The following is an 11,894-nucleotide window of genomic DNA, read 5'->3' as shown; positions in this document are numbered from 1 at the left end:
TTAGGTGCGTTTTGAGATGCCTGATGAAGTCCGGCGTTGTTGATCCGGCATCATTTATCTTGGTGCCACATACCTTGCATGTAGCTTTTGGCTTATTTCCACTGTTTACGAAGTTATTGAAAACAAAACTAATGACAAAAGGCACAACTCTGGGAGGACTTGGTATTTTCTGATTCTAAATCTGCAATAATTTTTGGTTTTTTGGTGGTAAAACCGAAACTTGTCAGGGCCGAAAATGAATTCGGCACAGGTGACCTTTTTTTCGGTGGCATAACTGACTAACTGTATTGGTATTTACCTCAAAAGCACATTAAGCTAAAAGCAAGGTCACTTCTTCGGACTTGCGAGTGCTGTGAAATCGATCGTTTGCGGTTTGCTCACGTAGCCTGGTGATGTGGTGGTGAAGTGCAGTCATGCTGCGTTCATGAGCGTAGGGTAGGCTCAGGTCTACGTCCGTAGTAGCCTGTATTTTAATTTAACGTCTTTAATGGTAAGAGATCACACAGGGATGGATAATGAGCGTTGATTAAGATTAAATTACAATGCCACATATGGCAGACACCTTCAGATATGAGAGACCCCCTCAGATTTCTGACTTTGGTGCTTTCATGGGAGCCAGTCCTCACTCTATGGGAGCTCGGCTCCCTCTGGCTCCCACGTAATTCGAACACTGCTCTGATAGCTTCTATACAGCAGTTCAGACAGTTTAGCTAATGCTCTTATTAATGGGACTCTGAAGGACACTTTGACAGGATCAAATGGCTGTTGCAGTGTTATAAAAGTTAGTTATGGGGCTATGTTTCTAACCACCCTGCCATCTTTTAATGCTATAGCTCTTTAGTATGTATAATTCGATGAATCTTGTGACCTTTACAGTGACCTCGAAGCCAGTGTTGGGCAGAAACACTACAGTAGTGCACTACGGAGTGCGGAGACTCCTTAAAGACAGCCATGCGAGCTGTTTCCCCCTGTTTCTAGTGCTAAGCAAAGCTAACTGGCTGTTTGGTGTAGCTTCATAGTATCAATCAGACATGAGTGTAGTATCTTTCTTCCCATCAACTCTCGGCAAGAAAGCCATTATGTCTATTTTCTTAAAATGTCAAACCATTCCTTTAACCCTCCTGTTAACCCTGGGGTCAATATGATATATATAAGTGTATGTATATATATATACATATATATATATATATATATATATATATATATATATATATATATATATATATATATAGAGGTGTGTCCAAAGTTTGGACACACCTTCTCATTCAATGTGTTTCTTTATTTTCATGACTATTTACATTGTAGATTCTCACTGAAGGCATCAAACTATGAATGAACACATATGTAATTATGTACTTAACAAAAAAGTGTGAAATAACTGAAAACATGTCTTATATTTTAGATTCCTCAAAGTAGCCACCCTTTGCTTTTTTGATAGCGCTGCAAACTCTTGGTGTTCTCTCAATGAGCTTCATGAGGTAGTCACCTGAAATGGTTTTCACTTCACAGGTGTGCTTTGTCAGGGTTAATTAGTGGAATTATTTCCCTTATTAATAAAAAAGCAAAGGGTGGCTACTTTGAAGAATCTAAAATATAAGACATGTTTTCAGTTATTTCACACTTTTTTGTGAAGTACATAATTACATATGTGTTCATTCATAGTTTTGATGCCTTCAGTGAGAATCTACAATGTAAATAGTCATGAAAATAAAAAGGAAATGCATTGAATGAGAAGGTGTGTCCAAACTTTTGGCCTGTACTGTATATATATATATATATATATATATATATATATATATATATATATATAAAGTGTATATATTGTTTGTTATTGTTTGTTTTTGTTGTTTGTTTTGTATGAGTAAGCACATTGTGAGCATTGTATAATCCAAAGCAAAATTCCTCGTATGTGTCCTGTCAAATAAAGCTGATTCTGATTCTACATAAAATGAACATGATGATATAGTTGCAGTGTCCTGTATGCATTTTGTACGCATCAGGGTTGACCCCAGGCTGGTTTAGCTGTATAAAACATAGGAAATATGAAAATTTTACACACATTTGTTTAGGTTGTTTTGGCTGATATTGAGGTTCTCTCCATTGAAAATTACCTCTAAGCTAAGTTTTTGTTTTGCCAATGAGGTTTTGTCACAGCTCTTCGACAGGGAAAGTGACATGGAGGAGAATGTGTCTGAGAGTAAGGAATGTTGAGGAGGATCATGATTATGAGGCATCCTCATCTGATGAGAATGAAACTATTGGGGTTGACAATCCTGTTGTCTGTCAACCACCAGCAGATTCTGTTCTACCTTAGCCTCCAGTGGACACGTTACCCTTCCAAAAATGGAAAGTTATCACGGTCCCTCTCCTTACATGAACACTATTGGAACGGTTGGAAAGACTTGGATGGGACCCACTTGCAAGGCTACATTGCGTTGCACATTTTGGTCAATGTCAAAAGGTTAAGCAACAGCAAGGGCAATATAAGACACTCTATGTTTCCTCCCGTGTCATACTAGCCTAGAAATCAAGACGCACCCTAGCGGTAGCAAATTTAATTTGCAGCCAGAGGGGTCTAAGCACTCTCCGTTGACTTGCGAGCTGGAAAAACCAAACTCTAGTCAGGCCAATCACATCGTGTATAGAGTCGGTGGGCAGGCTTATGGCTGCTGCTGCTGCTGCTGGGAACAGCGGTCTTCTGAAAGAGTTGGAGTTAAGCTTTTCTTTGAGAAGAGAACAAAGAACGGCACCGAAATCATTCTTAAAAAGGAAGACGTGTTCGGAGTTTTGCCGACCGGATACGGCAAAAGTTTAACCTATCAGCTTTGCTAACTTCCTCGTTGCTCTGCCTGGTTGTAGCGCTATCCTATTGCGTGCAGAGGGAAATTGAAAGACAACCGTTGATCCCGCCCCTCGGATTGAGCCCTGTCAATGGCGAGTTCCCAGACCCAACATCTTGATGTGGGTCTGGCTTGTCAGGCTAGTGTCATACACTTTGTGACAAACTCCCAGTGATACACAATGTATGGGAGAAGTGGGTCCAGCAATTACTCATTCATTACAGTCCAGGCTCCTACCATACTGTGGATTATTACACGGCTTGGTTGAATTCTAAGGCATTCTGCGGTCTGTTATTTCTTGATAACAGACCATTGCTAAGTATAACACACCGTTGCCATGCATATCAGAGTGTTGCCATGGACGCAGTTCTGTTCACTCTGGAGGAAAGCTATCAATCTGCTGAAAGAAGTCTGGATAATTTATCAGCTGTGGCAAAAAGTGGGGAAACTTGGATGAACTTCTGTCTTCCAATTCAAGCAATGGCAGCAGATCTGGTGGGCGCCTATCGCTAAATTTTTGTCAACGGTATAGCTATACTTTATATACTATGATCGCTACGCAGTAACTTCAGCCGTAGGGACAACAACGGCAATTAGTTAGCTTATATTGCAACATGTTTAACGTTACAGGTGTGTCAACTGCAGCGGCTGTGCAAAAAGGTAAACAAGATGAATGAGGACATAAACGTCAACATAAATATTCCCAAATAAGTCCCATTCACCTTGTCTTACTTCACCGTCAACGGAAATGTTCAATTTAATGTGAATTAGAGCAGCCGATTACGGTGGCCGGGAAGTGCAATGCAACATTACAAAGAATGAAACCCTTTTACAAAGCTTGAGACAAATTTACATTTTGGAAAACAAATTTACATTTTAGAAAACAAATTTACATTTTGGAAAACAAATTTACATTTTGGAAAACAAATTTACATTTTAGAAAACAAATTTACATTTTAGAAAACAAATTAACAAGATGCAAAACACTTTTACCAGTCCTGAAACAAATTTACAAATGACAGATTCTTCACGGAAAGGGAATGTACCACATACCGGAAGTGATGAGGTGTTGTATACATGTCGCCTTGACTACGGCAGTTATGGATCGAATGCGTCAATAGAGCCGCCATCTTGGAACAGGGGAGGCACTCCCTTATATACTGTCTATGGGCAGTCTTTAATGCATCAGCGTCAATGTAGGCAAAGGTCTAACGGAAATAAAATCACTATAAATCGTCATAATCTCATGCGATGTTGTAGTTTTTTTAAACAAAAAGACAAAGAGACTAATTAAGGTGTTAATACAAAGAATATTTATTATAATCAGTTCACAGATATGAGTACAAACGGAAACTTCACCCTTCTGAACTAAGAGGTTCTGCTTCAAAGTGAAGTTTAAACAGACTGAAATGTCCAGGCTCACTCCCCCACTAATGATTCATTTATTTCCGCATGTAGTTATTCATTTAACGAGACTTAAAGTCATGTTTCGTCATCCACAGTCCGAGTCCCGCCAGACTCCCTTTAGGAAACCTGTGATTTAAACTTCAGCAGGTTGTGACAGTCCGCTCCGCTCAGTCCTGGATCTGATTCTCCCGGGCTTCCCTTCCCTCCAGCGGGCCCAGCAATACGGCCTGGGTCTCCAGCTGCGTGGTGTCGTTTTGGCTCCCAGGAATGGGCAGTGAGCTCCAGGTCCTGCAGCTGCAGACGGACTCAGCTGCCCCCCCGCTGTAGCTTCGATCCGGCCGCGGCTGTCGATACGTTCCCCGTTTTTCCAATGTTTCTGTCAGGTCCGCGTCATATAAAAACTCAAAACACCGACCACACGTAAAGTCACCATAAACTTCATTCACGCCATATACTCAACAACACAAATTGACTGCGCTCACCAGCAACACCCGCAACACCTCATCACTTCCGGTATGTGGTACATTCCCTTTCCGTGAAGAATCTGTCATTTGTAAATTTGTTTCGGGACTTGTAAAAGTGTTTTGCATCTTGTTAACTTGTTTTCTAAAATGTAAATTTGTTTTCTAAAATGTTATTTTGTTTTCCAAAATGTAAATTTGTTTTCTAAAATGTAAATTTGTTTTCTAAAATGTAAATTTGTTTTCTAAAATGTAATTTTGTTTTCCGAAATGTAAATTTGTTTTCTAAAAATGTTAATTTGTTTTCTAAAATGTAAATTTGTTTTCCAAAATGTAAATTTGTCTTGAGCTTTGTAAAAGTGTTTCATTCTTTGTAATGTTGCATTGCACTTCCCGGCCACCGTAGCCGATAGCCCGCTAGCTCACTACAACAATTCCTGCAGTGATTAAAACAGCAGCTGGGTAATTTGTCCACCTAACTATAGCTAGCGATAGCATGGCAGCACCCCATAACAGCCCGACTCATATATACTCAAATATACGGCACAGCCCGTAAAGAGAATCTAATGCGTGCCCGGACCGGTGGCTTTTGCCAGAAATGTATTCTCTGCAGGAGGGGGAGGCAATATTTTTTTTCCCACTATGGCCACGCCAAGACCCGCCTTTGGTCCCTAACCCTAACCCACCCTTTTTGTTCAGGTCCTATCCCCTGACCAACCGGCTATCCTAGCCTTAACTACTCAAGGTCAAATGCCTAACCCCAACCAATCGACCACTAGCTCGCAAAATTACGAATCCCACTATGGCCACGCCAAGTGGGTCTTGGCGTGGCCATCGTAATTTTGCGAGGGGGAGATACTGTGGTTTTGAGTGACAGACGGAGGGCAGCTACAGAGTTTACGTTGCTATGGATGCAGGATTCCAACCGTAGAGACAGAACGGACTATTTTCTTTAGCAGAAGCAATACAATCGTATTTAAATATCAAAAAACTCCTTTTTAAATCAATATTTTGCGTCAAATTATTGATTTATTTGGTCAGTAGCCATGTAATAAGCGGGATAATGTAGAGCAAGGCGGTTGTTATAGCGAATACAACCCCTTCAGGCACCCGATAATCCATTTTAAATTACCAAAAACAAAAGCAAAACAGTCACTTCAAGGTGACGATCTTCAAAGGGCCTGTCGCCATGGCAATAGCCGTTGGCAGGACAGACCCCTGTGGCACACATCAGCCTGTGAGCCTCTGTCTTAGGAGTGCTTAGATGCCATCAGATTTTGAGGCCACTGTAAGCGATACAGTATGAAATAAGCTGTACTGTAATGTTTAACTTAGACTGACAAGTCACAGTTAAAAACAGACGCACAAGAGATTTCAAATATCCATAAGGAAATAAATAAATAAATGAATTTGGTCCATTGGTAATGTGACACATTTTCTTCACGGCCGTCTCTTTGATGGTGAGCACAAATTGCAGAGTTTTCCCTGAAGGCAGCGGCACTACAAAACTAAGCTTTATCTTTTACAAACACATGCTGTCGTTTCTCTTTCCTACTGCCCCATATGGTTGGATTTTCTTGGCTGGCCAGACTAATGAAGGGTTGTGTGTTTGTGTGTGTGGTAATGTGTACAGGTACTATCATGCTCCTTTTATTATATAATCCATAAAAGAGCAGCTATCTTTTGTAGACTCATATACCCATATAATTCCTGCAATTTGAAGAGTCTGTACGGTACTTTGTGCATACTGTAAAATGATGTCTCTTAAAAGTAAAACTAGTTTTGATCTTTTAAACACAATAGTTAGAAAATGAGTTTGTTAATGAACACAAGAAATATCCTTTCAAGCAACTATTAACTTGTATCACTCTTATTGGCGCATTCCAGTGAAACAAACTACATTATTTGTAATTGCTGGACTGTTGACCGCACAGGACTATCCCGGAGTTAAACATTCATTGCAACCAGACAACAGGTTGATGGTTGTTTTCCCAACATATCTCCAAAGTTAAACCTTTACCACATAATGGCAGCAATACATTTTTTTTATTTATTCTTTTATTGCAACTTATAAATCCACAGGGGTCAGAAGTACACATGATAAACTCTGATATGCTTCTCTTCTTAGAAATGCCAAACAATGGAGCTGCTAATAGAGAAAAAGTTGTTCTCATTTTTGATACAGTACAGAGAGTTTGATGAAAATGTGTATTTAATAGAGAATTCCTTAAAATGTGTGTACCCTATGCATTATACAACATAGACATTCCCATGGATGTCTTACAGTAAAACACCAATTATGTGTTTACTTTCTTGTTTCCTTATCTAAGTATTAGATAATATGTCAAGTGTGGGTAGTTATATTCCTGATTAGCTGTTACATAATGAATTACACAATGAACTTATATTTAGGCCAATCCTTTTAAAGTTTTAGGACCTTGTGGGAGAATACTGTAAAGTCAGATTGGAAACTATCTCTGCAGTGAAACAGTAAGTGTTTGCCTGATTGGAAATATTTAAACACACTTGAATTCCCAGAATCAAAGAGCTTCTTGAGTCGATGCACTGGAATGCCACTGCCAATTACTATCAGCTGTCTCTCCTCTCTTCTCCACTTAAATTATCCACTTTTTGACACATGCTAAACCATACACACATGTGCACCCTCACACTGACACAAACGCACCCTCATATTAGGGACAGGATGAACCTTTGCCTGGAAAATGTATAATTTTGATTATTCCAGTCGTACTTACTGAGCCCAAATCCAAGTCCAGCAGCAAACAGTATGCTAATCTTCAAAGAACAGCTTTGTTATACATGAAGGGGGCATTTTACGCTCCACTAACCTGTCCCTGCCTTTACTTAATACCACATGGTAGGAAATACCCTCATAAATACAAAGGTCTCAGCTCTGGCTGGACGCAGGAACAAGGAACCCTGTTGTTGTGGGGCAAAGAGAGTTTTAGTCTAGACTGAGCTTGTGTCTGGCTGCTGTGGCAGGTGTGTTTATGCTGTGAATATAACAGTGTTTGTGTGTGTAAGTGAGATTTTATATGCAGCAAGCTTACAAATTAAGTTGTTGCAGGCTGTATTTATTACTAACCAGTCCTCCCTTTTCACCAGCAATTTTGCCCCAACTCCACCAACCACTGAACAATAACAAACCCCATTTGATAAGCCACTAAACCATGGCTAGACACTCACAGGCTCATGTATTACAGTGTCAAGATACATTACCACAATAACTATGTGGCTACTGAGATAATATGTCTCTTTAGCTCATTGTTTTTCAGATCATCTTCATGCAACATACACTTGTGGTGTGTGTCACACTTGGGAGGGTGTTAGAAGGGCGCAGACTGTGTAGAAAGGGGTCATTTTAAGATTTGAATTAAATGTGATCTCAGAGTTATATGTGTGTTTTTGGCCTTAATAAAAGCTGACCTGTTTTTGATCCCAGCCTTACTAGGTTATTAGCCTGAGATATTAGCCTCACACACTCAAACAGAGCAACGTTCAACCCCTATTTTAATGACTCTAGGGACAAACAGACATGCACACAAAAGCATGCATACTGTATATGCACGTACAGTACTTATAATCACATATACATGTACGATTGAACAATAAACTATAACATAGAAAAAGATAATAGTTGAAACAATGAGAAAAAAAAAAATGTGCCAAACCTGCCCTGTGTTCACTTTTATTCATAACTCTACTGTCATTTGTATGCTAACCGTCAGGCTAATATGTCCCCTTTCTACTCTCCGTATCTGCCTTTACTACCAGGCTATTAGACGTTCTTCTCCCTTTGATCTCACCTTTGTCCTTTTCTGGTCTCCTCCACTAGAACTTTGTTAACAAGCCACTTACATTATTGTAGTCGTTTGCTGGCACTGCTGTGCATATCCCCTTTCACATATAATGCCCTTTCCATCTTTTTTTGCTATTTAGAATTAGCAATCACGAAGCAACCTTGACAATTAATCATTCCTTTTGTCTACTGAGTGATCTTACCACCAACTTTTTAAATGTATCCCGTTAAGAAAGGAATGCATTAAATAAACACTGTATCTTTTGTGTTGTGTATCTTCTTATCTGATGATCGACCACCAATAACAATAGCAGAGGGTGGCCTGTTCGGATACCATCAGCAAATCCTCACAAAGGGCGGGTATGTCTGGCCTCCCAGGGCGTGCAGCATGCCAGCGCTTGATCAACAGCCTTGCTGTTGCAAGTAAAGAAGCCAATTAACTTCCTCTGTCACCTTCCAGCTAAGTGGAACCATCGCTGAAGGGTGTACAAATTGCAGCCAGGAATCTAATTTCAGATGAACACACACCTCAGGCCCTTGAGAACAGCAAAAAATCCAATCTGAAGAAACATGAAGACTTGCACTTGCTGCCCAGTGTTTGGCTTGGCCCATCAAAGTGGTGCAGGCTGGGCAGCCGCTCAGTGGATGGTGGAGAGAGTCTCAGCCCAAAGCAGGAACAGTCGTTTTAACATTTTGGAAGATACACATCCAGTACAGTACAGAGGTTGGTCCATGAAATGTAAAGCTTGTGACTTTTAAGCTTAAGCATAAAACTTAAACGCCAGCCTAGCTACATAAAATTTCCATAACTCATCTGGTTTGTTCAGCCCGGTCTCACAGAATTCCGTGAAATGATCACGAACTGTTAACACCGCATTACGTGGTGGTGGCACGGAATGTGTGAAACTTCCGTGTGGCCACCACGGAAAATAATGCCAATGTAAAGTCAATGAGAAGATGACGTAGCATTAGGAGTGACTACGGTATTGAGTAGTATGAAAGCCCGAAAATCCACATAGGGAGATTGGTTGGGGTGGTGGATGGGTCAAACACAGGACTTTCACCCAGGAGACCGGGGATTGCGTCCCCCGTGTCATGTTTCCTAAACCCAACCGTAACCGTCCCGTTCTTTTCCTAAATCCAACTGTCCCGTTGTTGTCCCGCATGTCATGGAAACATAAGCCCACCCCCGACCTTTTCCTTAACTTAAGGGGCCGTGTTCATTTCACAGAATTCTTCCGTGGGCCCATCACGGAATTTTCAGCGATTCGTGTTCATTTCATGGAATCAGGTCAGGCTGATGGGAATGTCATTAGTTTTGCAGCTTATAAACCAAATTATTGGACAAATTAAAATTGTAGAGTGTGGTGTTCACAATCCTAAGGCAAATGGCAACCTTGATGCCATTTCAACATTCATTTTCCGGCATATTGTTGCCAGGCAATCAGCAGAGACGCTGCACAAGTGCTAGGAAAATGTATATCCTATTGTGTTGTCAAGGAATTGTTACAGCATGTGCAGTAACTCCCCCTGCATGAGATCCATGGTGACTAAGAACATTTTAGAACTGCTGGAAGGTGTAATTTTACAAACACAGTTCTCAAGATGTTGAATTCTTAAAACAGTATTTACTGTAGGAAGAGTTCAGAGGTGATCAATGGTTATGGCATTTATACTGCATGTTTTTACTATTGCTTTCACTGCAGCTAAATGCTATCTGTGTCTCCTCTGACTCTCAAGGCCACACTTGCTGTCAACCTGACACAATATCACTTTCTCATCTGCAGTTGTCTCACTAATTCTGCAATGACACCGGGTTGTTCTCACCATTACACAATCTTCACCTCACCCTTGTCCTCAAAGAACAAATTGACGGGAGCGTGGAAACACAACGCACAAGGCGCTCGCCTGCTGGGAAAATGACATCACTCCAATATTCTCCTTGTGTATATGTGGAGGGGAGAGAGGAGAGATGCTGTGACATTCACACTTCCCTCGCTCATTTCCTCTCTAATCTTGACGGACATTTCACTCGAGCTCTTTGTCTCTTGATTTAGATTGTCTCTTTGTTGTCACTTTCTGCCACCTCGCTCTGTTTTCATTCCCTTGTTTCTCTCAGTGCCCACTCTTCCCTGCATCTGCTCTATTTTCTACCTCAGAGCCGCCATCCTCTCTGCCTCCATCACCTGTACCCGCCTCCTGAAAACACTGACAGCAGAGAAAGACGCTGCACAGGGCCAATTTCCTGAGTGCTGCTCACCACTGGCACTCATTTAATTACTGCAGAGACAGAGGTGGGAGGCAGGGCCTGTCAGAGCTTAAGCCCGAATCAGTGTAGTCCCTCACAACTCCTGCTGTCCTAGGGGATGGTGATGGGAGGGTGGTACCTGTCATATTCTATAGCTGCTATATGGGCCTTAGCTGACAACTACAGATTACCTTTCTTTGTTGCAGTCCTGAGAGGCTTGGCAGCCATATGGCCAGAATACAGGATGAATGCCTTTGAGTTTTCTTCTGTCTTTTAGCACACTCACACACACACACACACACACACACACACACACACACACACCTGGACCATTTTTGTGGGCATCTACTGGGATTAAAAATGGTGTCAAAGAGGAAGTGAAATATGTGTCAGTGCATCATGTGCAAGAATTTAGCATCAAAATGTGCAGGTAATTCATTCGCCATACGCTCTGAATCCATGTGTCTGTACTGGCGTTTTTCCATTACATGGTACCTGCTCGACTCGCCTAGACTCGCCTTTTTTGGTTTTCCATTACGAAAAAAAGTCCCTGGTACCTGCTAACAGGTACTTTTTTTAGTACCACTCCAGTCGAGGTTCCAAGCGAGCTGAGGCGATACCAAAAGGTGACGTGAAGACCTGCAGACTAATGATTGGTCGGAGAGAATCGTCACTAGTCACTGCGTCATCTTTGCTAGCGACAGGCGGGGGTGTAATGAACAAACCCGCTGTTTTTAAATAGTTTAGCCAGCTGTGTTTTTTTTTGCAGCCTCCAGCTTCTTTTGAAACAAAATTTGTCTTCTGGCTGTGGCAACAACAACACACCTTTGACGTTCTATGTGTGTGTCGCATTAGGTCACGGCAGTTTCCTGCGGCGGCGCTATGACGACCAGCCGCGCTCGTCTCACGCTCATGCTGAAGCTAATGGGGATCCAAATAAAACAAACAAATGAGACTGTACTTAATCTGCAATGGAAAAAGGAGGACAGGGCACCGAGCAGGTACCAGGTAATGGAAAAACGCCATAATTTACCCAAATGATAACAAATTTATCCATGTTCGAATCCATTAGGTCCTACAAAAACGTTTAACACGGCCTAATTAAAGAATATTTGGTA

This window comes from Perca fluviatilis, chromosome 23, assembly GCF_010015445.1.
Source record: "Perca fluviatilis chromosome 23, GENO_Pfluv_1.0, whole genome shotgun sequence".
Lineage (NCBI taxonomy): Eukaryota > Metazoa > Chordata > Actinopteri > Perciformes > Percidae > Perca > Perca fluviatilis.
This window is presented reverse-complemented; position numbering follows the sequence as displayed.